This window comes from Lissotriton vulgaris, chromosome 7 (genome assembly GCF_964263255.1).
Source record: "Lissotriton vulgaris chromosome 7, aLisVul1.2, whole genome shotgun sequence".
Classification (NCBI taxonomy): domain Eukaryota; kingdom Metazoa; phylum Chordata; class Amphibia; order Caudata; family Salamandridae; genus Lissotriton; species Lissotriton vulgaris.
This window is the reverse complement of record NC_141695.1, coordinates 382,332,637-382,359,679: the sequence shown is the minus strand read 5'-3', so window position 1 is coordinate 382,359,679 and position 27,043 is coordinate 382,332,637. Positions and strand designations below refer to the sequence as shown.

Below are 27,043 nucleotides of genomic sequence, written 5' to 3'. Positions count from 1 at the left end.
ATTAAAAATGTTTATCGGAATGTGGTCATTTTTAGGTAGAGCCTACCTGAACGCACAGCTGCATGGTTGCAAAAGATCTATTGTGAGCTTACCAAGAGCTTACAGGAAGGTACAGCCCACCCACTGCTTGCCATGGATTGGCTTTACTGCCACCCCCCTCATTTACTTGCTTCATATTTGATGGTTTTCCTTGTCCCATATCGTGCATCTTGTGTTAGTCACTCTCCTGGAGCATAGGCACTTTCTTTCCCATTTCTCAGAGTGTCTGGCTTCTATTCTTCCACAGCTCACTCTTAAGGAACTGCTGGTTTTCTTTTTGGTTTAGCACTGCATAAGAGTGTATGTGTATTTGCGTTTTCTCCAGTTTGTGCTTCTGCCGTTCAAGATACCTCTCCCCCATGCTGCAGTCTCCCTTGTGTGCCGCAAAGTTCTTCCCCTCGCCAAACTCCCTCGTGCTCCATGTTGCTTTTTCCATTGTGGTCTTCTCCCCTCACCCTCATGTTGTTTTTACCTCATGTGCTGCTTTTCTCTTCCACCTCCTTTGCTTCCCACCCCCACGTGCTCCACATTGGTTCTCACTCCCTTTGCCACCCGCTTGGTCCTTAAGCTGATGGATATTTTGTTTATTTAGAGGGCCAGGAAGCAATTTGTGGCTGGTCCCGCTGCCTTTAAAATGTGCTTTAGTGCTACTTCAATTTCATGTTTTTGTTATTTATCACTCTATTTCAGAATGGTATGTAATAAAAATGGCACCTGGGCCGATTCCCAGGCACGCATGCATGGTGATGCTTGCACACCCCACTATATGACGTGGGGGACTGTGTCATCACGCCTTTTCTTGATTTGTTTTTTACCTTAAGCCATATGGCATAGCATCTTGCTTATGCTGTCCACCTTCACCAAAAGGCACTGGCAATACAAATAGATCCCAAAGCCAAGATTTGCTTTGCCAATGCTTACTTTATTTAGTTTTTCCCTGAAGCAGACTATGCTAAAATATTTTAGGAGTCAAAATGCAAGCCAGATCTTTTCATGGACATAATTTAGGGTTCTCTGGGGGTCGCAGCTACGACCCTTGGCTTTTCCCCTGTGACTACTGGCACTGCCTTTGCCACCCCTGGCCTCAAGGGTGGCAGAATCAGTTCCAAGAACTCACAGGGGCTCCACATACCTTAGTCTCTCCTTGTTTTTCATGATCCTAATAGTGAATAATATTCTAATATTCACTATTAGTGTAGCACACTTAGGACCTAGGGTAGTAAGTAAAGATGGTTTCAAATGTATGTTGTAAGGGTGCTTGCTAATAAGAGCATGTTTAAATGAGAGAGAACTTGTGTATGTGTGAGAAAAAGTTTCTGTTTGTGAAAGCGTGTATGCGAATGGAAGTGAATAGGAGTCAAGTGACAGGTAGTGTGTAAGAGAATGTGAGATTGAGGCCTAGATTTACTGTTCTTTGATGTGACGCAGCGATGCACTAAAGTTGCTATGCTGCCTTGAGTCAAAGGGAGATAGAGAAATGTGCCATATCTAACAAAGATATGGCACATTTATTATCTCTTAGTGTGCTGGCGCATTTTTGGCACTATGTGCCAATGCACATACCCTTGTGCCAGAGTGCACGGTAGGTGTATTCTCTGAAGCAAAGGTTTTGTGTTGTAATCTTCTATTTCCACCTTAGAGTTTAGATTCATGTTTTGCCATGTTCCACATTCTAGCTAAGTCTGGATGTTCTCTTCCCTGGCAGTTGCTGTTGGACTGCCAAGGGAAGAGCCACATCTTTCTTACTCAGTTTACTTACCAAGAATAAACCTACTTGCAACTCAAGGATTTATTTGTGCTGGCGCTTATTTTCATCACAACATTTTTGGCGACGATTTGACCAGTTTCCAACTTATTCTGAGTAAGAGTGGTGAAACCTACGCGTAAACAGAAAGAAAACGAAAAACGGAAAGAAATCGCAAAACGGAAAGAACGCACATCTCAACTTGCTTATATTTTCGTGTACCTGTACTTGGAATTTACTGTGAGTACATTTTTAACTTAAAGGAACAAAAATTACTACTTTGGATTTTTACCGTTAGTTTGCTCGAGCGTTTTTAAATGACGCTGTGTTGGTTCGTGCTTGCTCGAGCGTGTTCTCAAAGACGCTGCGTATTCTGCGCTTTCTGTGTGCCCAACTTCCTATAAAACAACTCACGCACACCGCGCAAGAAAAACACGCCCAATTTGACCTCAAAACAAACATGAATTGACGTAGCGGCCATTTTGATTCATCGGAGTCGGACTCAAACAAAAAAACAGTTGCTGTTGGACTAGCCAAGGGAAGTGCCACATCTTTCTTACTCAGTTTACTTACCAAGAATAAACCTACTTGCAACTCAAGGATTTATTTGTGCTGGCGCTTATTTTCATCACAACATTTTGCATGGGGGTCCCTTCCAGTACAACAACTGTGCTTTAAGGGGTTTCTGCTTTGTATGTTTACTGTACAATACTATATTTACAACAAGGGGTGGTGAGGGACAGAGTCTCTGAATTAAGCAGAAAGCTCTCACCCAGTCAAGAGATCAGGGCTAGATCCAACACCGTTTTTTAGCTCACTGCACCATCCCAGTTTCAGAACCTGGCTGTATGCAAATTAGTCTGTTCCTGTCCCAGTGCATGATGGGAACAGGGCAAACCAAACTACAAAAGCCAATTCTTACACTGGGAAGGAAACAAGCTCCCGGGGACCGGTTTCTGGCATTACAGCCGTCTTCGGCCCGGTTTGCTTGAATCCTGATGGTGCAATGAGCAAGGGTCTAACATCTGAGAATACCCTTCCACGCTTAGGGTGGACAAAAATATTTACAAGGGGTGGTGAGGGACAGAGTCTCTGAATTAAGCAGAAAGCTCTCACCCAGTCAAGAGATCAGGGCTAGATCCAACACCGTTTTTTAGCTCACTGCACCATCCCAGTTTCAGAACCTGGCTGTATGCAAATTAGTCTGTTCCTGTCCCAGTGCATGATGGGAACAGGGCAAACCAAACTACAAAAGCCAATTCTTACACTGGGAAGGAAACAAGCTCCCAGGGACCGGTTTCTGGCATTACAGCCGTCTTCGGCCCGGTTTGCTTGAATCCTGATGGTGCAATGAGCAAGGGTCTCACATCTCAGAATACCCTTCCACGCTTATGGTGGACAAAAATATTTACAACAAGGGGTGGTGAGGGACAGAGTCTCTGAATTAAGCAGAAAGCTCTCACCCAGTCAAGAGATCAGGGCTAGATCCAACACCGTTTTTTAGCTCACTGCACCATCCCAGTTTCAGAACCTGGCTGTATGCAAATTAGTCTGTTCCTGTCCCAGTGCATGATGGGAACAGGGCAAACCAAACTACAAAAGCCAATTCTTACACTGGGAAGGAAACAAGCTCCCGGGGACCGGTTTCTGGCATTACAGCCGTCTTCGGCCCGGTTTGCTTGAATCATGATGGTGCAATGAGCAAGGGTCTCACATCTGAGAATACCCTTCCACGCTTAGGGTGGACAAAAATATTTACAACAAGGGGTGGTGAGGGACAGAGTCTCTGAATTAAGCAGAAAGCTCTCACCCAGTCAAGAGATCAGGGCTAGATCCAACACCGTTTTTTAGCTCACTGCACCATCCCAGTTTCAGAACCTGGCTGTATGCAAATTAGTCTGTTCCTGTCCCAGTGCATGATGAGAACAGGGCAAACCAAACTACAAAAGCCAATTCTTACACTGGGAAGGAAACAAGCTCCCGGGGACCGGTTTCTGGCATTACAGCCGTCTTCGGCCCGGTTTGCTTGAATCCTGATGGTGCAATGAGCAAGGGTCTCACATCTGAGAATACCCCTCCACGCTTAGGGTGGACAAAAATATTTACAACAAGGGGTGGTGAGGGACAGAGTCTCTGAATTAAGCAGAAAGCTCTCACCCAGTCAAGAGATCAGGGCTAGATCCAACACCGTTTTTTAGCTCACTGCACCATCCCTGTTTCAGAACCTGGCTGTATGCAAATTAGTCTGTTCCTGTCCCAGTGCATGATGGGAACAGGGCAAACCAAACTACAAAAGCCAATTCTTACACTGGGAAGGAAACAAGCTCCCGGGGACCGGTTTCTGGCATTACAGCCGTCTTCTGCCCGGTTTGCTTGAATCCTGATGGTGCAATGAGCAAGGGTCTAACATCTGAGAATACCCTTCTACGCTTAGGGTGGACAAAAATATTTACAACAAGGGGTGGTGAGGGACAGAGTCTCTGAATTAAGCAGAAAGCTCTCACCCAGTCAAGAGATCAGGGCTAGATCCAACACCGTTTTTTAGCTCACTGCACCATCCCAGTTTCAGAACCTGGCTGTATGCAAATTAGTCTGTTCCTGTCCCAGTGCATGATGGGAACAGGGCAAACCAAACTACAAAAGCCAATTCTTACACTGGGAAGGAAACAAGCTCCCGGGGACCGGTTTCTGGCATTACAGCCGTCTTCGGCCCGGTTTGCTTGAATCCTGATGGTGCAATGAGCAAGGGTCTCACATCTGAGAATACCCTTCCACGCTTAGGGTGGACAAAAATATTTACAACAAGGGGTGGTGAGGGACAGAGTCTCTGAATTAAGCAGAAAGCTCTCACCCAGTCAAGAGATCAGGGCTAGATCCAACACCGTTTTTTAGCTCACTGCACCATCCCTGTTTCAGAACCTGGCTGTATGCAAATTAGTCTGTTCCTGTCCCAGTGCATGATGGGAACAGGGCAAACCAAACTACAAAAGCCAATTCTTACACTGGGAAGGAAACAAGCTCCCGGGGACCGGTTTCTGGCATTACAGCCGTCTTCGGCCCGGTTTGCTTGAATCCTGATGGTGCAATGAGCAAGGGTCTAACATCTGAGAATACCCTTCCACGCTTAGGGTGGACAAAAATATTTACAAGGGGTGGTGAGGGACAGAGTCTCTGAATTAAGCAGAAAGCTCTCACCCAGTCAAGAGATCAGGGCTAGATCCAACACCGTTTTTTAGCTCACTGCACCATCCCAGTTTCAGAACCTGGCTGTATGCAAATTAGTCTGTTCCTGTCCCAGTGCATGATGGGAACAGGGCAAACCAAACTACAAAAGCCAATTCTTACACTGGGAAGGAAACAAGCTCCCAGGGACCGGTTTCTGGCATTACAGCCGTCTTCGGCCCGGTTTGCTTGAATCCTGATGGTGCAATGAGCAAGGGTCTCACATCTCAGAATACCCTTCCACGCTTATGGTGGACAAAAATATTTACAACAAGGGGTGGTGAGGGACAGAGTCTCTGAATTAAGCAGAAAGCTCTCACCCAGTCAAGAGATCAGGGCTAGATCCAACACCGTTTTTTAGCTCACTGCACCATCCCAGTTTCAGAACCTGGCTGTATGCAAATTAGTCTGTTCCTGTCCCAGTGCATGATGGGAACAGGGCAAACCAAACTACAAAAGCCAATTCTTACACTGGGAAGGAAACAAGCTCCCGGGGACCGGTTTCTGGCATTACAGCCGTCTTCGGCCCGGTTTGCTTGAATCATGATGGTGCAATGAGCAAGGGTCTCACATCTGAGAATACCCTTCCACGCTTAGGGTGGACAAAAATATTTACAACAAGGGGTGGTGAGGGACAGAGTCTCTGAATTAAGCAGAAAGCTCTCACCCAGTCAAGAGATCAGGGCTAGATCCAACACCGTTTTTTAGCTCACTGCACCATCCCAGTTTCAGAACCTGGCTGTATGCAAATTAGTCTGTTCCTGTCCCAGTGCATGATGAGAACAGGGCAAACCAAACTACAAAAGCCAATTCTTACACTGGGAAGGAAACAAGCTCCCGGGGACCGGTTTCTGGCATTACAGCCGTCTTCGGCCCGGTTTGCTTGAATCCTGATGGTGCAATGAGCAAGGGTCTCACATCTGAGAATACCCCTCCACGCTTAGGGTGGACAAAAATATTTACAACAAGGGGTGGTGAGGGACAGAGTCTCTGAATTAAGCAGAAAGCTCTCACCCAGTCAAGAGATCAGGGCTAGATCCAACACCGTTTTTTAGCTCACTGCACCATCCCTGTTTCAGAACCTGGCTGTATGCAAATTAGTCTGTTCCTGTCCCAGTGCATGATGGGAACAGGGCAAACCAAACTACAAAAGCCAATTCTTACACTGGGAAGGAAACAAGCTCCCGGGGACCGGTTTCTGGCATTACAGCCGTCTTCTGCCCGGTTTGCTTGAATCCTGATGGTGCAATGAGCAAGGGTCTAACATCTGAGAATACCCTTCTACGCTTAGGGTGGACAAAAATATTTACAACAAGGGGTGGTGAGGGACAGAGTCTCTGAATTAAGCAGAAAGCTCTCACCCAGTCAAGAGATCAGGGCTAGATCCAACACCGTTTTTTAGCTCACTGCACCATCCCAGTTTCAGAACCTGGCTGTATGCAAATTAGTCTGTTCCTGTCCCAGTGCATGATGGGAACAGGGCAAACCAAACTACAAAAGCCAATTCTTACACTGGGAAGGAAACAAGCTCCCGGGGACCGGTTTCTGGCATTACAGCCGTCTTCGGCCCGGTTTGCTTGAATCCTGATGGTGCAATGAGCAAGGGTCTCACATCTGAGAATACCCTTCCACGCTTAGGGTGGACAAAAATATTTACAACAAGGGGTGGTGAGGGACAGAGTCTCTGAATTAAGCAGAAAGCTCTCACCCAGTCAAGAGATCAGGGCTAGATCCAACACCGTTTTTTAGCTCACTGCACCATCCCAGTTTCAGAACCTGGCTGTATGCAAATTAGTCTGTTCCTGTCCCAGTGCATGATGGGAACAGGGCAAACCAAACTACAAAAGCCAATTCTTACACTGGGAAGGAAACAAGCTCCCGGGGACCGGTTTCTGGCATTACAGCCGTCTTCGGCCCGGTTTGCTTGAATCCTGATGGTGCAATGAGCAAGGGTCTAACATCTGAGAATACCCTTCCACGCTTAGGGTGGACAAAAATATTTACAAGGGGTGGTGAGGGACAGAGTCTCTGAATTAAGCAGAAAGCTCTCACCCAGTCAAGAGATCAGGGCTAGATCCAACACCGTTTTTTAGCTCACTGCACCATCCCAGTTTCAGAACCTGGCTGTATGCAAATTAGTCTGTTCCTGTCCCAGTGCATGATGGGAACAGGGCAAACCAAACTACAAAAGCCAATTCTTACACTGGGAAGGAAACAAGCTCCCAGGGACCGGTTTCTGGCATTACAGCCGTCTTCGGCCCGGTTTGCTTGAATCCTGATGGTGCAATGAGCAAGGGTCTCACATCTGAGAATACCCTTCCACGCTTATGGTGGACAAAAATATTTACAACAAGGGGTGGTGAGGGACAGAGTCTCTGAATTAAGCAGAAAGCTCTCACCCAGTCATGAGATCAGGGCTAGATCCAACACCGTTTTTTAGCTCACTGCACCATCCCAGTTTCAGAACCTGGCTGTATGCAAATTAGTCTGTTCCTGTCCCAGTGCATGATGGGAACAGGGCAAACCAAACTACAAAAGCCAATTCTTACACTGGGAAGGAAACAAGCTCCCGGGGACCGGTTTCTGGCATTACAGCCGTCTTCGGCCCGGTTTGCTTGAATCATGATGGTGCAATGAGCAAGGGTCTCACATCTGAGAATACCCTTCCACGCTTAGGGTGGACAAAAATATTTACAACAAGGGGTGGTGAGGGACAGAGTCTCTGAATTAAGCAGAAAGCTCTCACCCAGTCAAGAGATCAGGGCTAGATCCAACACCGTTTTTTAGCTCACTGCACCATCCCAGTTTCAGAACCTGGCTGTATGCAAATTAGTCTGTTCCTGTCCCAGTGCATGATGGGAACAGGGCAAACCAAACTACAAAAGCCAATTCTTACACTGGGAAGGAAACAAGCTCCCGGGGACCGGTTTCTGGCATTACAGTCGTCTTCGGCCCGGTTTGCTTGAATCCTGATGGTGTAATGAGCAAGGGTCTCACATCTGAGAATACCCTTCCACGCTTAGGGTGGACAAAAATATTTACAACAAGGGGTGGTGAGGGACAGAGTCTCTGAATTAAGCAGAAAGCTCTCACCCAGTCAAGAGATCAGGGCTAGATCCAACACCGTTTTTTAGCTCACTGCACCATCCCAGTTTCAGAACCTGGCTGTATGCAAATTAGTCTGTTCCTGTCCCAGTGCATGATGGGAACAGGGCAAACCAAACTACAAAAGCCAATTCTTACACTGGGAAGGAAACAAGCTCCCGGGGACCGGTTTCTGGCATTACAGCCGTCTTCGGCCCGGTTTGCTTGAATCCTGATGGTGCAATGAGCAAGGGTCTCACATCTGAGAATACCCTTCCACGCTTAGGGTGGACAAAAATATTTACAACAAGGGGTGGTGAGGGACAGAGTCTCTGAATTAAGCAGAAAGCTCTCACCCAGTCAAGAGATCAGGGCTAGATCCAACACCGTTTTTTAGCTCACTGCACCATCCCTGTTTCAGAACCTGGCTGTATGCAAATTAGTCTGTTCCTGTCCCAGTGCATGATGGGAACAGGGCAAACCAAACTACAAAAGCCAATTCACGCGCAGCGACCGCGCCCAACCCGCGCCGAAGGTGCGCCAAAGGTAAGCCCGTCTACGCCCGTCCGCGCCTGGAACGCGCCCAGCGCCAGACCCCCTGCCCCTCGCGCTGCCCAGCCCTCCCGCATTACCACCGATGCCGCCACCCTCCTAGCCCTTAACCCCGGTCGCGCCCCCAACTTCATCCAAGCCGCTCCTGGACACACCCATGGACCTTTCTCTTGCTACTCCTGCAAATTCATCGGCACCGACAACATCTCCGCTACGACCACACCACAAATTCCTGACCACAACCACCTACAATGCATCTTGCTCAACACCCGATCGGTCCACAGGCACGCCATTGACCTATGGAATCTACTAGACACCACCTCTCCGGACGTCGCCTTCCTAACGGAAACATGGATGAACGCTTCCTCCGCCCCAGACATCACCATTGCCATCCCTGAAGACTATAAGATCACACGCAAGGACCGTACCGGCCACACAGGAGGAGGAATCGCTATTGTCCATAAAAAATCAATCCACATCTCAACCAGCTCTGACGTCAATCTCGCCAACTCTGAACACCTTCACTTCCAGATCCACATCGACCCCAAGACCACACTCAGAGGCACCCTCCTCTACAGACCACCAGGACCCCGCGCAAAATTCAGTGAAGACATCACGGACTTCATCACTCCACACGCGCTCCCCTCCAAAGATTACATCCTTCTGGGAGACCTCAACTTTCACCTTGAAAAGAACAACGACCGCAACACCACCACCCTCTTGGACAACCTCGCCAACCTCGGACTTAAACAACTGGTCACTTCCCCCACCCACATAGCAGGTCATACTCTCGACCCTATCTTCACCTCCAGCAATCACGTCTCCTTCAGCCACACCACGGCTCTCCTTTGGACTGACCACAGCTGCGTTCACTTTACCTACAACAAGCCTAAACTCATCAACCACCCCCAACCAACTCTGCAAAGAAACTGGAACAAAATCACCATCGACCAGATCTCCTCATCGCTCCTTCTAAACACCCCAGCCCACTCTTCTAACCCGGACCAAGCCGCCGCCAACTTCACCCTATGGTTATCCAACAGCGCCGACATCCTAGCACCACTGAAAAAACGTCAAAGCAAACCTGGCAACAAGAAGGCCTCATGGTTCAACGATGATCTTAAGAAGTCCAAGAAACTCTGCCGCTCCCTCGAAAAGGCCTGGAAAAAAGACCCAACCACTAGCACCAAGGACGCCTTCAAAAACGCCACCCGCATACACCACCAACTAATCCGAAAGGCCAAAAAAACAGCATTCAAGGATCGACTAGACAGCAACGCCCACAACAGCAAGGAACTTTTCAACATCGTCAAGGAATTTACCAATCCCTCGGCCAACTCCAACGACATCACCCCCTCTCAAGCCCTCTGCGACTCCCTGGCTTTATTCTTCCACAACAAAATTGCAGACATCCACAACAGCTTCAACAACCAACCCGGAGACCAACCCACCCAACCATATGCTGAACATTCACCCCCCTTGAACACCCTTAACGACTGGAACCCAATCTCCACTGAGGACACCATCCGCCTGATGAACTCCATCCACTCAGGATCACCCACAGACCCATGTCCTCACCACATCTTCAACAAAGCAGACTCCATCATAGCACCACACCTCCGAGACGTCATCAACTGCTCCTTCAACTCCGCCACCTTCCCGGAAAACTGGAAACACGCTGAACTCACGCCCTTCTGAAAAAACCCACAGCGGACCCCACCGAACTCAAAAATTACCGCCCCATCTCGCTCCTTCCTTTCCCGGCCAAAGTCATCGAGAAAGCTGTCAACAACCAGCTCGCCGCTTTCCTCGAAGCCAACAAATCCCTCGACTCCTCACAGTCTGGCTTCCGAGCAAAACACAGCACTGAGACCGCCCTCATCGCAGCAACAGACGACATTCGAACTCTACTGGACAATGGAGACACAGTCGCCCTCATCCTCCTCGACCTCTCTGCAGCCTTCGACACAGTCTGCCACAGCACCCTTTTACAACGCCTCAAAAACATCGGAATCCAAGGAAAAGCACTAGAATGGATCACCTCGTTCCTCACCGGAAGAACCCAGAGAGTCCGCCTTCCACCATTCAAGTCCGAGGCCACTGAAGTCATCTGTGGCGTACCACAAGGATCCTCACTCAGTCCCACCCTCTTCAACGTATACATGAGCCCCCTCGCGGCCATCGCCCGCCAACACAACCTCAACATCATCTCCTACGCGGATGACACTCAACTGATCCTTTCACTCACAAATGACCCTTGCACCGCCAAAACTAACCTACACGAAGGAATGAAAGAAGTTGCCGAATGGATGAAACACAGCCATCTGAAACTGAACTCAGATAAAACAGAAGTCCTCATCTTAGGTACATCCCCCTCTGCATGGGACGACTCTTGGTGGCCGGAAGCCCTTGGAAAAGCACCCATCCCGACGGACCACGCACGGAACCTGGGCGTCATCCTGGACTCCTCACTCTCAATGACCAGACAAGTCAACGCCGTCTCATCATCCTGCTTCAACATCCTTTGCATGCTCAGAAAAACATTTCGCTGGATCCCCACCGAAACCAGAAAAACAGTCACCCACGCTCTGGTCACGAGCCGTCTGGACTACGGAAACACCCTCTACGCAGGTACTACCGCTAAACTCCAGAAAAAACTCCAACGAATCCAAAACGCCTCAGCCAGGATCATATTAGACATCCCGCGTAACGAACACATCTCTAATCACCTGAAAAACCTCCACTGGCTACCCGTCAATAAGAGGATCACTTTCCGACTTCTGACCCACGCACACAAGGCACTCTACGAAATCGGACCAGAATGCCTCAACTCACGACTGTTCTTCTACACCCCCCCCCGCCAACTAGGATCCTCCAGCCAAGCCCTCGCCACTGTACCTCGCATCAACAAGACCACCATGGGAGGTCGATCCTTCTCATACCTGGCGGCTAAAACATGGAATTCACTTCCCACTTACCTTCGCCTTACCCAGAACGACCTAGCATTCAGAAAGCAACTTAAAACATGGATATTTGACAAGTAATCCTCCTCCCCTCCCTAAGCGCCTTGAGACCCTCTGGGTATGTAGTGCGCTATATACATTTTATGACTTGACTTGACTTGATTCTTACACTGGGAAGGAAACAAGCTCCCGGGGACCGGTTTCTGGCATTACAGCCGTCTTCGGCTCGGTTTGCTTGAATCCTGATGGTGCAATGAGCAAGGGTCTCACATCTGAGAATACCCTTCCACTCTTAGGGTGGACAAAAATATTTACAACAAGGGGTGGTGAGGGACAGAGTCTCTGAATTAAGCAGAAAGCTCTCACCCAGTCAAGAGATCAGGGCTAGATCCAACACCGTTTTTTAGCTCACTGCACCATCCCAGTTTCAGAACCTGGCTGTATGCAAATTAGTCTGTTCCTGTCCCAGTGCATGATGGGAACAGGGCAAACCAAACTACAAAAGCCAATTCTTACACTGGGAAGGAAACAAGCTCCCGGGGACCGGTTTCTGGCATTACAGCCGTCTTTGGCCCGGTTTGCTTGAATCCTGATGGTGCAATGAGCAAGGGTCTCACATCTGAGAATACCCTTCCACGCTTAGGGTGGACAAAAATATTTACAACAAGGGGTGGTGAGGGACAGAGTCTCTGAATTAAGCAGAAAGCTCTCACCCAGTCAAGAGATCAGGGCTAGATCCAACACCGTTTTTTAGCTCACTGCACCATCCCAGTTTCAGAACCTGGCTGTATGCAAATTAGTCTGTTCCTGTCCCAGTGCATGATGGGAACAGGGCAAACCAAACTACAAAAGCCAATTCTTACACTGGGAAGGAAACAAGCTCCCGGGGACCGGTTTCTGGCATTACAGCCGTCTTCGGCCCGGTTTGCTTGAATCCTAATGGTGCAATGAGCAAGGGTCTCACATCTGAGAATACCCTTCCACGCTTAGGGTGGACAAAAATATTTACAACAAGGGGTGGTGAGGGACAGAGTCTCTGAATTAAGCAGAAAGCTCTCACCCAGTCAAGAGATCAGGGCTAGATCCAACACCGTTTTTTAGCTCACTGCACCATCCCAGTTTCAGAACCTGGCTGTATGCAAATTAGTCTGTTCCTGTCCCAGTGCATGATGGGAACAGGGCAAACCAAACTACAAAAGCCAATTCTTACACTGGGAAGGAAACAAGCTCCCGGGGACCGGTTTCTGGCATTACAGCCGTCTTCGGCCCAGTTTGCTTGAATCCTGATGGTGCAATGAGCAAGGGTCTCACATCTGAGAATACCCTTCCACGCTTAGGGTGGACAAAAATATTTACAACAAGGGGTGGTGAGGGACAGAGTCTCTGAATTAAGCAGAAAGCTCACACCCAGTCAAGAGATCAGGGCTAGATCCAACACAGTTTTTTAGCTCACTGCACCATCCCAGTTTCAGAACCTGGCTGTATGCAAATTAGTCTGTTCCTGTCCCAGTGCATGATGGGAACAGGGCAAACCAAACTACAAAAGCCAATTCTTACACTGGGAAGGAAACAAGCTCCCGGGGACCGGTTTCTGGCATTACAGCCGTCTTCGGCCCGGTTTGCTTGAATCCTGATGGTGCAATGAGCAACGGTCTCACATCTGAGAATACCCTTCCACGCTTAGGGTGGACAAAAATATTTACAACAAGGGGTGGTGAGGGACAGAGTCTCTGAATTAAGCAGAAATCTCTCACCCAGTCAAGTGATCAGGGCTAGATCCAACACCGTTTTTTAGCTCACTGCACCATCCCAGTTTCAGAACCTGGCTGTATGCAAATTAGTCTGTTCCTGTCCCAGTGCATGATGGGAACAGGGCAAACCAAACTACAAAAGCCAATTCTTACACTGGGAAGGAAACAAGCTCCCGGGGACCGGTTTCTGGCATTACAGCCGTCTTCGGCCCGGTTTGCTTGAATCCTGATGGTGCAATGAGCAAGGGTCTCACATCTGAGAATACCCTTCCACGCTTAGGGTGGACAAAAATATTTACAACAAGGGGTGGTGAGGGACAGACTCTCTGAATTAAGCAGAAAGCTCTCACCCAGTCAAGAGATCAGGGCTAGATCCAACACCGTTTTTTAGCTCACTGCACCATCCCAGTTTCAGAACCTGACTGTATGCAAATTAGTCTGTTCCTGTCCCAGTGCATGATGGGAACAGGGCAAACCAAACTACAAAAGCCAATTCTTACACTGGGAAGGAAACAAGCTCCGGGGGACCGGTTTCTGGCATTACAGCCGTCTTCGGCCCGGTTTGCTTGAATCCTGATGGTGCAATGAGCAAGGGTCTCACATCTGAGAATACCCTTCCACGCTTAGGGTGGACAAAAATATGTACAACAAGGGGTGGTGAGGGACAGAGTCTCTGAATTAAGCAGAAATCTCTCACCCAGTCAAGAGATCAGGGCTAGATCCAACACCGTTTTTTAGCTCACTGCACCATCCCAGTTTCAGAACCTGGCTGTATGCAAATTAGTCTGTTCCTGTCCCAGTGCATGATGGGAACAGGGCAAACCAAACTACAAAAGCCAATTCTTACACTGGGAAGGAAACAAGCTCCCGGGGACCGGTTTCTGGCATTACAGCCGTCTTCGGCCCGGTTTGCTTGAATCCTGATGGTGCAATGAGCAAGGGTCTCACATCTGAGAATACCCTTCCACGCTTAGGGTGGACAAAAATATTTACAACAAGGGGTGGTGAGGGACAGAGTCTCTGAATTAAGCAGAAAGCTCTCACCCAGTCAAGAGATCAGGGCTAGATCCAACACCGTTTTTTAGCTCACTGCACCATCCCAGTTTCAGAACCTGGCTGTATGCAAATTAGTCTGTTCCTGTCCTAGTGCATGATGGGAACAGGGCAAACCAAACTACAAAAGCCTATTCTTACACTGGGAAGGAAACAAGCTCCCGGGGACCGGTTTCTGGCATTACAGCCGTCTTCGGCCCCGTTTGCTTGAATGCTGATGGTGCAATGAGCAAGGGTCTCACATCTGAGAATACCCTTCCACGCTTAGGGTGGACAAAAATATTTACAACAAGGGGTGGTGAGGGACAGAGTCTCTGAATTAAGCAGAAAGCTCTCACCCAGTCAAGAGATCAGGGCTAGATCCAACACCGTGTTTTAGCTCACTGCACCATCCCAGTTTCAGAACCTGGCTGTATGCAAATTAGTCTGTTCCTGTCCCAGTGCATGATGGGAACAGGGCAAACCAAACTACAAAAGCCAATTCTTACACTGGGAAGGAAACAAGCTCCCGGGGACCGGTTTCTGGCATTACAGCCGTCTTCGGCCCGGTTTGCTTGAATCCTGATGGTGCAATGAGCAAGGGTCTCACATCTGAGAATACCCTTCCACGCTTAGGGTGGACAAAAATATTTACAACAAGGGGTGGTGAGGGACAGAGTCTCTGAATTAAGCAGAAAGCTCTCACCCAGTCAAGAGATCAGGGCTAGATCCAATACCGTTTTTTAGCTCACTGCACCATCCCAGTTTCAGAACCTGGCTGTATGCAAATTAGTCTGTTCCTGTCCCAGTGCATGATGGGAACAGGGCAAACCAAACTACAAAAGCCAATTCTTACACTGGGAAGGAAACAAGCTCCCGGGGACCGGTTTCTGGCATTACAGCCGTCTTCGGCCCGGTTTGCTTGAATCCTGATGGTGCAATGAGCAAGGGTCTCACATCTGAGAATACCCTTCCACGCTTAGGGTGGACAAAAATATTTACAACAAGGGGTGGTGAGGGACAGAGTCTCTGAATTAAGCAGAAAGCTCTCACCCAGTCAAGAGATCAGGGCTAGATCCAACACCGTTTTTTAGCTCACTGCACCATCCCAGTTTCAGAACCTGGCTGTATGCAAATTAGTCTGTTCCTGTCCCAGTGCATGATGAGAACAGGGCAAACCAAACTACAAAAGCCAATTCTTACACTGGGAAGGAAACAAGCTCCCGGGGACCGGTTTCTGGCATTACAGCCGTCTTCGGCCCGGTTTGCTTGAATCCTGATGGTGCAATGAGCAAGGGTCTCACATCTGAGAATACCCTTCCACGCTTAGGGTGGACAAAAATATTTACAACAAGGGGTGGTGAGGGACAGAGTCTCTGAATTAAGCAGAAAGCTAACACCCAGTCAAGAGATCAGGGCTAGATCCAACACCGTTTTTTAGCTCACTGCACCATCCCAGTTTCAGAACCTGGCTGTATGCAAATTAGTCTGTTCCTGTCCCAGTGCATGATGGGAACAGGGCAAACCAAACTACAAAAGCCAATTCTTACACTGGGAAGGAAACAAGCTCCCGGGGACCGGTTTCGGGCATTACAGCCGTCTTCGGCCCGGTTTGCTTGAATCCTGATGGTGCAAAGAGCAAGGGTCTCACATCTGAGAATACCCTTCCACGCTTAGGGTGGACAAAAATATTTACAACAAGGGGTGGTGAGGGACAGAGTCTCTGAATTAAGCAGAAAGCTCTCACCCAGTCAAGAGATCAGGGCTAGATCCAACACCGTTTTTTAGCTCACTGCACCATCTCAGTTTCAGAACCTGACTGTATGCAAATTAGTCTGTTCCTGTCCCAGTGCATGATGGGAACATGGCAAACCAAACTACAAAAGCCAATTCTTACACTGGGAAGGAAACAAGCTCCCGGGGACCGGTTTCTGGCATTACAGCCGTCTTCGGCCCGGTTTGCTTGAATCCTGATGGTGCAATGAGCAAGGGTCTCACATCTGAGAATACCCTTCCACGCTTAGGGTGGACAAAAATATTTACAACAAGGGGTGGTGAGGGACAGAGTCTCTGAATTAAGCAGAAAGCTCTCACCCAGTCAAGAAATCAGGGCTAGATCCAACACCGTTTTTTAGCTCACTGCACCATCCCAGTTTCAGAACCTGGCTGTATGCAAATTAGTCTGTTCCTGTCCTAGTGCATGATGGGAACAGGGCAAACCATACTACAAAAGCCAATTCTTACACTGGGAAGGAAACAAGCTCCCGGGGACCGGTTTCTGGCATTACAGCCGTCTTCGGCCCGGTTTGCTTGAATCCTGATGGTGCAATGAGCAAGGGTCTCACATCTGAGAATACCCTTCCACGCTTAGGGTGGACAAAAATATTTACAACAAGGGGTGGTGAGGGACAGAGTCTCTGAATTAAGCAGAAAGCTCTCACCCAGTCAAGAGATCAGGGCTAGATCCAACACCGTTTTTTAGCTCACTGCACCATCCCAGTTTCAGAACCTGGCTGTATGCAAATTAGTCTGTTCCTGTCCCAGTGCATGATGGGAACAGGGCAAACCAAACTACAAAAGCCAATTCTTACACTGGGAAGGAAACAAGCTCCCGGGGACCGGTTTCTGGCATTACAGCCGTCTTCGGCCCGGTTTGCTTGAATCCTGATGGTGCAATGAGCAAGGGTCTCACATCTGAGAATACCCTTCCACGCTTAGGGTGGACAAAAATATTTACAACAAGGGGTGGTGAGGGACAGAGTCTCTGAATTAAGCAGAAAGCTCTCACCCAGTCAAGAGATCAGGGCTAGATCCAACACCGTTTTTTAGCTCACTGCACCATCCCAGTTTCAGAACCTGGCTGTATGCAAATTAGTCTGTTCCTGTCCCAGTGCATGATGGGAACAGGGCAAACCAAACTACAAAAGGCAATTCTTACACTGGGAAGGAAACAAGCTCCCAGGGACCGGTTTCTGGCATTACAGCCGTCTTCGGCCCGGTTTGCTTGAATCCTGATGGTGCAATGAGCAAGGGTCTCACATCTGAGAATACCCTTCCACGCTTAGGGTGGACAAAAATATTTACAACAAGGGGTGGTGAGGGACAGAGTCTCTGAATTAAGCAGAAAGCTCTCACCCAGTCAAGAGATCAGGGCTAGATCCAACACCGTTTTTTAGCTCACTGCACCATCCCAGTTTCAGAACCTGGCTGTATGCAAATTAGTCTGTTCCTGTCCCAGTGCATGATGGGAACAGGGCAAACCAAACTACAAAAGCCAATTCTTACACTGGGAAGGAAACAAGCTCCTGGGGACCGGTTTCTGGCATTACAGCCGTCTTCGGCCCGGTTTGCTTGAATCCTGATGGTGCAATGAGCAAGGGTCTCACATCTGAGAATACCCTTCCACGCTTAGGGTGGACAAAAATATTTACAACAAGGGGTGGTGAGGGACAGAGTCTCTGAATTAAGCAGAAAGCTCTCACCCAGTCAAGAGATCAGGGCTAGATCCAACACCGTTTTTTAGCTCACTGCACCATCTCAGTTTCAGAACCTGACTGTATGCAAATTAGTCTGTTCCTGTCCCAGTGCATGACGGGAACATGGCAAACCAAACTACAAAAGCCAATTCTTACACTGGGAAGCAAACAAGCTCCCGGGGACCGGTTTCTGGCATTACAGCCGTCTTCGGCCCGGTTTGCTTGAATCCTGATGGTGCAATGAGCAAGGGTCTCACATCTGAGAATACCCTTCCACGCTTAGGGTGGACAAAAATATTTACAACAAGGGGTGGTGAGGGACAGAGTCTCTGAATTAAGCAGAAAGCTCTCACCCAGTCAAGAAATCAGGGCTAGATCCAACACCGTTTTTTAGCTCACTGCACCATCCCAGTTTCAGAACCTGGCTGTATGCAAATTAGTCTGTTCCTGTCCTAGTGCATGATGGGAACAGGGCAAACCAAACTACAAAAGCCAATTCTTACACTGGGAAGGAAACAAGCTCCCGGGGACCGGTTTCTGGCATTACAGCCGTCTTCGGCCCGGTTTGCTTGAATCCTGATGGTGCAATGAGCAAGGGTCTCACATCTGAGAATACCCTTCCACGCTTAGGGTGGACAAAAATATTTACAACAAGGGGTGGTGAGGGACAGAGTCTCTGAATTAAGCAGAAAGCTCTCACCCAGTCAAGAGATCAGGGCTAGATCCAACACCGTTTTTTAGCTCACTGCACCATCCCAGTTTCAGAACCTGGCTGTATGCAAATTAGTCTGTTCCTGTCCCAGTGCATGATGGGAACAGGGCAAACCAAACTACAAAAGCCAATTCTTACACTGGGAAGGAAACAAGCTCCCGGGGACCGGTTTCTGGCATTACAGCCATCTTCGGCCCGGTTTGCTTGAATCCTGATGGTGCAATGAGCAAGGGTCTCACATCTGAGAATACCCTTCCACGCTTAGGGTGGACAAAAATATTTACAACAAGGGGTGGTGAGGGACAGAGTCTCTGAATTAAGCAGAAAGCTCTCACCCAGTCAAGAGATCAGGGCTAGATCCAACACCGTTTTTTAGCTCACTGCACCATCCCAGTTTCAGAACCTGGCTGTATGCAAATTAGTCTGTTCCTGTCTTAGTGCATGATGAGAACAGGGCAAACCAAACTACAAAAGCCAATTCTTACACTGGGAAGGAAACAAGCTCCCGGGGACCGGTTTCTGGCATTACAGCCGTCTTCGGCCCGGTTTGCTTGAATCCTGATGGTGCAATGAGCAAGGGTCTCACATCTGAGAATACCCTTCCACGCTTAGGGTGGACAAAAATATTTACAACAAGGGGTGGTGAGGGACAGAGTCTCTGAATTAAGCAGAAAGCTCTCACCCAGTCAAGAGATCAGGGCTAGATCCAACACCGTTTTTTAGCTCACTGCACCATCCCAGTTTCAGAACCTGGCTGTATGCAAATTAGTCTGTTCCTGTCCCAGTGCATGATGGGAACAGGGCAAACCAAACTACAAAAGCCAATTCTTACACTGGGAAGGAAACAAGCTCCTGGGGACCGGTTTCTGGCAATACAGCCGTCTTCGGCCCGGTTTGCTTGAATCCTGATGGTGCAATGAGCAAGGGTCTCACATCTGAGAATACCCTTCCACGCTTAGGGTGGACAAAAATATTTACAACAAGGGGTGGTGAGGGACAGAGTCTCTGAATTAAGCAGAAAGCTCTCACCCAGTCAAGAGATCAGGGCTAGATCCAACACCGTTTTTTAGCTCACTGCACCATCCCAGTTTCAGAACCTGGCTGTATGCAAATTAGTCTGTTCCTGTCCCAGTGCATGATGGGACCAGGGCAAACCAAACTACAAAAGCCAATTCTTACACTGGGAAGGAAACAAGCTCCCGGGGACCGGTTTCTGGCATTACAGCCGTCTTCGGCCCGGTTTGCTTGAATCCTGATGGTGCAATGAGCAAGGGTCTCACATCTGAGAATACCCTTCCACGCTTAGGGTGGACAAAAATATTTACAACAAGGGGTGGTGAGGGACAGAGTCTCTGAATTAAGCAGAAAGCTCTCACCCAGTCAAGAGATCAGGGCTAGATCCAACACCGTTTTTTAGCTCACTGCACCATCCCAGTTTCAGAACCTGGCTGTATGCAAATTAGTCGGTTCCTGTCCCAGTGCATGATGGGAACAGGGCAAACCAAACTACAAAAGCCAATTCTTACACTGGGAAGGAAACAAGCTCCCGGGGACCGGTTTCTGGCATTACAGCCGTCTTCGGCCCGGTTTGCTTGAATCCTGATGGTGCAATGAGCAAGGGTCTCACATCTGAGAATACCCTTCCACGCTTAGGGTGGACAAAAATATTTACAACAAGGGGTGGTGAGGGACAGCGTCTCTGAATTAAGCAGAAAGCTCTCACCCAGTCAAGAGATCAGGGCTAGATCCAACACCGTTTTTTAGCTCACTTCACCATCTCAGTTTCAGAACCTGGCTGTATGCAAATTAGTCTGTTCCTGTCCCAGTGCATGATGGGAACAGGGCAAACCAAACTACAAAAGCCAATTCTTACACTGGGAAGGAAACAAGCTCCCGGGGACCGGTTTCTGGCATTACAGCCGTCTTCGCCCGGTTTGCTTGAATCCTGATGGTGCAATGAGCAAGGGTCTCACATCTGAGAATACCCTTCCACGCTTAGGGTGGACAAAAATATGTACAACAAGGGGTGGTGAGGGACAGAGTCTCTGAATTAAGCAGAAATCTCTCACCCAGTCAAGAGATCAGGGCTAGATCCAACACCGTTTTTTAGCTCACTGCACCATCCCAGTTTCAGAACCTGGCTGTATGCAAATTAGTCTGTTCCTGTCCCAGTGCATGATGGGAACAGGGCAAACCAAACTACAAAAGCCAATTCTTACACTGGGAAGGAAACAAGCTCCCGGGGACCGGTTTCTGGCATTACAGCCGTCTTCGGCCCCGTTTGCTTGAATCCTGATGGTGCAATGAGCAAGGGTCTCACATCTGAGAATACCCTTCCACGCTTAGGGTGGACAAAAATATTTACAACAAGGGGTGGTGAGGGACAGAGTCTCTGAATTAAGCAGAAAGCTCTCACCCAGTCAAGAGATCAGGGCTAGATCCAACACCGTTTTTTAGCTCACTGCACCATCCCAGTTTCAGAACCTGGCTGTATGCAAATTAGTCTGTTCCTGTCCTAGTGCATGATGGGAACAGGGCAAACCAAACTACAAAAGCCTATTCTTACACTGGGAAGGAAACAAGCTCCCGGGGACCGGTTTCTGGCATTACAGCCGTCTTCGGCCCGGTTTGCTTGAATCCTGATGGTGCAATGAGCAATGGTCTCACATCTGAGAATACCCTTCCACGCTTAGGGTGGACAAAAATATTTACAACAAGGGGTGGTGAGGGACAGAGTCTCTGAATTAAGCAGAAAGCTCTCACCCAGTCAAGAGATCAGGGCTAGATCCAATACCGTTTTTTAGCTCACTGCACCATCCCAGTTTCAGAACCTGGCTGTATGCAAATTAGTCTGTTCCTGTCCCAGTGCATGATGGGAACAGGGCAAACCAAACTACAAAAGCCAATTCTTACACTGGGAAGGAAACAAGCTTCCGGGGACCGGTTTCTGGCATTACAGCCGTCTTCGGCCCGGTTTGCTTGAATCCTGATGGTGCAATGAGCAAGGGTCTCACATCTGAGAATACCCTTCCACGCTTAGGGTGGACAAAAATATTTACAACAAGGGGTGGTGAGGGACAGAGTCTCTGAATTAAGCAGAAAGCTCTCACCCAGTCAAGAGATCAGGGCTAGATCCAACACCGTTTTTTAGCTCACTGCACCATCCCAGTTTCAGAACCTGGCTGTATGCAAATTAGTCTGTTCCTGTCCCAGTGCATGATGAGAACAGGGCAAACCAAACTACAAAAGCCAATTCTTACACTGGGAAGGAAACAAGCTCCCGGGGACCGGTTTCTGGCATTACAGCCGTCTTCGGCCCGGTTTGCTTGAATCCTGATGGTGCAATGAGCAAGGGTCTCACATCTGAGAATACCCTTCCACGCTTAGGGTGGACAAAAATATTTACAACAAGGGGTGGTGAGGGACAGAGTCTCTGAATTAAGCAGAAAGCTAACACCCAGTCAAGAGATCAGGGCTAGATCCAACACCGTTTTTTAGCTCACTGCACCATCCCAGTTTCAGAACCTGGTTGTATGCAAATTAGTCTGTTCCTGTCCCAGTGCATGATGGGAACAGGGCAAACCAAACTACAAAAGCCAATTCTTACACTGGGAAGGAAACAAGCTCCCGGGGACCGGTTTCGGGCATTACAGCTGTCTTCGGCCCGGTTTGCTTGAATCCTGATGGTGCAATGAGCAAGGGTCGCACATCTGAGAATACCCTTCCACGCTTAGGGTGGACAAAAATATTTACAACAAGGGGTGGTGAGGGACAGAGTCTCTGAATTAAGCAGAAAGCTCTCACCCAGTCAAGAGATCAGGGCTAGATCCAACACCGTTTTTTAGCTCACTGCACCATCTCAGTTTCAGAACCTGACTGTATGCAAATTAGTCTGTTCCTGTCCCAGTGCATGATGGGAACATGGCAAACCAAACTACAAAAGCCAATTCTTACACTGGGAAGGAAACAAGCTCCCGGGGACCGGTTTCTGGCATTACAGCCGTCTTCGGCCCGGTTTGCTTGAATCCTGATGGTGCAATGAGCAAGGGTCTCACATCTGAGAATACCCTTCCACGCTTAGGGTGGACAAAAATATTTACAACAAGGGGTGGTGAGGGACAGAGTCTCTGAATTAAGCAGAAAGCTCTCACCCAGTCAAGAAATCAGGGCTAGATCCAACACCGTTTTTTAGCTCACTGCACCATCCCAGTTTCAGAACCTGGCTGTATGCAAATTAGTCTGTTCCTGTCCTAGTGCATGATGGGAACAGGGCAAACCAAACTACAAAAGCCAATTCTTACACTGGGAAGGAAACAAGCTCCCGGGGACCGGTTTCTGGCATTACAGCCGTCTTCGGCCCGGTTTGCTTGAATCCTGATGGTGCAATGAGCAAGGGTCTCACATCTGAGAATACCCTTCCACGCTTAGGGTGGACAAAAATATTTACAACAAGGGGTGGTGAGGGACAGAGTCTCTGAATTAAGCAGAAAGCTCTCACCCAGTCAAGAGATCAGGGCTAGATCCAACACCGTTTTTTAGCTCACTGCACCATCCCAGTTTCAGAACCTGGCTGTATGCAAATTAGTCTGTTCCTGTCCCAGTGCATGATGGGAACAGGGCAAACCAAACTACAAAAGCCAATTCTTACACTGGGAAGGAAACAAGCTCCCGGGGACCGGTTTCTGGCATTACAGCCGTCTTCGGCCCGGTTTGCTTGAATCCTGATGGTGCAATGAGCAAGGGTCTCACATCTGAGAATACCCTTCCACGCTTAGGGTGGACAAAAATATTTACAACAAGGGGTGGTGAGGGACAGAGTCTCTGAATTAAGCAGAAAGCTCTCACCCAGTCAAGAGATCAGGGCTAGATCCAACACCGTTTTTTAGCTCACTGCACCATCCCAGTTTCAGAACCTGGCTGTATGCAAATTAGTCTGTTCCTGTCCCAGTGCATGATGGGAACAGGGCAAACCAAACTACAAAAGCCAATTCTTACACTGGGAAGGAAACAAGCTCCCGGGGACCGGTTTCTGGCATTACAGCTGTCTTCGGCCCGGTTTGCTTGAATCCTGATGGTGCAATGAGCAAGGGTCTCACATCTGAGAATACCCTTCCACGCTTAGGGTGGACAAAAATATTTACAACAAGGGGTGGTGAGGGACAGAGTCTCTGAATTAAGCAGAAAGCTCTCACCCAGTCAAGAGATCAGGGCTAGATCCAACACCGTTTTTTAGCTCACTGCACCATCCCAGTTTCAGAACCTGGCTGTATGCAAATTAGTCTGTTCCTGTCTTAGTGCATGATGAGAACAGGGCAAACCAAACTACAAAAGCCAATTCTTACACTGGGAAGGAAACAAACTCCCGGGGACCGGTTTCTGGCATTACAGCCGTCTTCGGCCCGGTTTGCTTGAATCCTGATGGTGCAATGAGCAAGGGTCTCACATCTGAGAATACCCTTCCACGCTTAGGGTGGACAAAAATATTTACAACAAGGGGTGGTGAGGGACAGAGTCTCTGAATTAAGCAGAAAGCTCTCACCCAGTCAAGAGATCAGGGCTAGATCCAACACCGTTTTTTAGCTCACTGCACCATCCCAGTTTCAGAACCTGGCTGTATGCAAATTAGTCTGTTCCTGTCCCAGTGCATGATGGGAACAGGGCAAACCAAACTACAAAAGCCAATTCTTACACTGGGAAGGAAACAAGCTCCTGGAGACTGGTTTCTGGCATTACAGCCGTCTTCGGCCCGGTTTGCTTGAATCCTGATGGTGCAATGAGCAAGGGTCTCACATCTGAGAATACCCTTCCACGCTTAGGGTGGACAAAAATATTTACAACAAGGGGTGGTGAGGGACAGAGTCTCTGAATTAAGCAGAAAGCTCTCACCCAGTCAAGAGATCAGGGCTAGATCCAACACCGTTTTTTAGCTCACTGCACCATCCCAGTTTCAGAACCTGACTGTATGCAAATTAGTCTGTTCCTGTCCCAGTGCATGATGGGAACAGGGCAAACCAAACTACAAAAGCCAATTCTTACACTGGGAAGGAAACAAGCTCCCGGGGACCGTTTTCTGGCATTACAGCCGTCTTCGGCCCGGTTTGCTTGAATCCTGATGGTGCAATGAGCAAGGGTCTCACATCTGAGAATACCCTTCCACGCTTAGGGTGGACAAAAATATTTACAACAAGGGGTGGTGAGGGACAGAGTCTCTGAATTAAGCAGAAAGCTCTCACCCAGTCAGGAGATCAGGGCTAGATCCAACACCGTTTTTTAGCTCACTGCACCATCCCAGTTTCAGAACCTGGCTGTATGCAAATTAGTCTGTTCCTGTCCCAGTGCATGATGGGAACAGGGCAAACCAAACTACAAAAGCCAATTCTTACACTGGGAAGGAAACAAGCTCCCGGGGACCGGTTTCTGGCATTACAGCCGTCTTCAGCCCGGTTTGCTTGAATCCTGATGGTGCAATGAGCAAGGGTCTCACATCTGAGAATACCCTTCCAAGCTTAGGGTGGACAAAAATATTTACAACAAGGGGTGGTGAGGGACAGAGTCTCTGAATTAAGCAGAAAGCTCTCACCCAGTCAAGAGATCAGGGCTAGATCCAACACCGTTTTTTAGCTCACTGCACCATCCCAGTTTCAGAACCTGGCTGTATGCAAATTAGTCTGTTCCTGTCCCAGTGCATGATGGGAACAGGGCAAACCAAACTACAAAAGCCAATTCTTACACTGGGAAGGAAACAAGCTCCCGGGGACCGGTTTCTGGCATTACAGCCGTCTTCGGCCCGGTTTGCTTGAATCCTGATGGTGCAATGAGCAAGGGTCTCACATCTGAGAATACCCTTCCACGCTTAGGGTGGACAAAAATATTTACAACAAGGGGTGGTGAGGGACAGCGTCTCTGAATTAAGCAGAAAGCTCTCACCCAGTCAAGAGATCAGGGCTAGATCCAACACCGTTTTTTAGCTCACTTCACCATCCCAGTTTCAGAACCTGGCTGTATGCAAATTAGTCTGTTCCTGTCCCAGTGCATGATGGGAACAGGGCAAACCAAACTACAAAAGCCAATTCTTACACTGGGAAGGAAACAAGCTCCCGGGGACCGGTTTCTGGCATTACAGCCGTCTTCGGCCCGGTTTGCTTGAATCCTGATGGTGCAATGAGCAAGGGTCTCACATCTGAGAATACCCTTCCACGCTTAGGGTGGACAAAAATATTTACAACAAGGGGTGGTGAGGGACAGAGTCTCTGAATTAAGCAGAAAGCTCTCACCCAGTCAAGAGATCAGGGCTAGATCCAACACCGTTTTTTAGCTCACTTCACCATCCCAGTTTCAGAACCTGGCTGTATGCAAATTAGTCTGTTCCTGTCCCAGTGCATGATGTGAACAGGGCAAACCAAACTACAAAAGCCAATTCTTACACTGGGAAGGAAACAAGCTCCCGGGGACCGGTTTCTGGCATTACAGCCGTCTTCGGCCCGGTTTGCTTGAATCCTGATGGTGCAATGAGCAAGGGTCTCACATCTGAGAATACCCTTCCACGCTTAGGGTGGACAAAAATATTTACAACAAGGGGTGGTGAGGGACAGAGTCTCTGAATTAAGCAGAAAGCTCTCACCCAGTCAAGAGATCAGGGCTAGATCCAACACCGTTTTTTAGCTCACTGCACCATCCCAGTTTCAGAACCTGACTGTATGCAAATTAGTCTGTTCCTGTCCCAGTGCATGATGGGAACATGGCAAACCAAACTACAAAAGCCAATTCTTACACTGGGAAGGAAACAAGCTCCCGGGGACCGGTTTCTGGCATTACAGCCGTCTTCGGCCCGGTTTGCTTGAATCCTGATGGTGCAATGAGCAAGGGTCTCACATCTGAGAATACCCTTCCACGCTTAGGGTGGACAAAAATATTTACAACAAGGGATGGTGAGGGACAGAGTCTCTGAATTAAGCAGAAAGCTCTCACCCAGTCAAGAGATCAGGGCTAGATCCAACACCGTTTTTTAGCTCACTGCAACATCCCAGTTTCAGAACCTGGCTGTATGCAAATTAGTCTGTTCCTGTCCTAGTGCATGATGGGAACAGGGCAAACCAAACTACAAAAGCCAATTCTTACACTGGGAAGGAAACAAGCTCCCGGGGACCGGTTTCTGGCATTACAGCCGTCTTCGGCCCGGTTTGCTTGAATCCTGATGGTGCAATGAGCAAGGGTCTCACATCTGAGAATACCCTTCCACGCTTAGGGTGGACAAAAATATTTACAACAAGGGGTGGTGAGGGACAGAGTCTCTGAATTAAGCAGAAAGCTCTCACCCAGTCAAGAGATCAGGGCTAGATCCAACACCGTTTTTTAGCTCACTGCACCATCCCAGTTTCAGAACCTGGCTGTATGCAAATTAGTCTGTTCCTGTCCCAGTGCATGATGGGAACAGGGCAAACCAAACTACAAAAGCCAATTCTTACACT

The 27,043-nt window shown here is 48.6% G+C and overlaps 1 protein-coding gene across 1 annotated transcript in view; it reads right to left on the bottom strand.

Moving 5' to 3' along the window:
- Nucleotides 1-27,043, bottom strand: part of LOC147701694 (T-cell-interacting, activating receptor on myeloid cells protein 1-like) — a 125,265-nt gene that overhangs the window by 58,201 nt on the left and 40,021 nt on the right. The window lies entirely within an intron of this gene.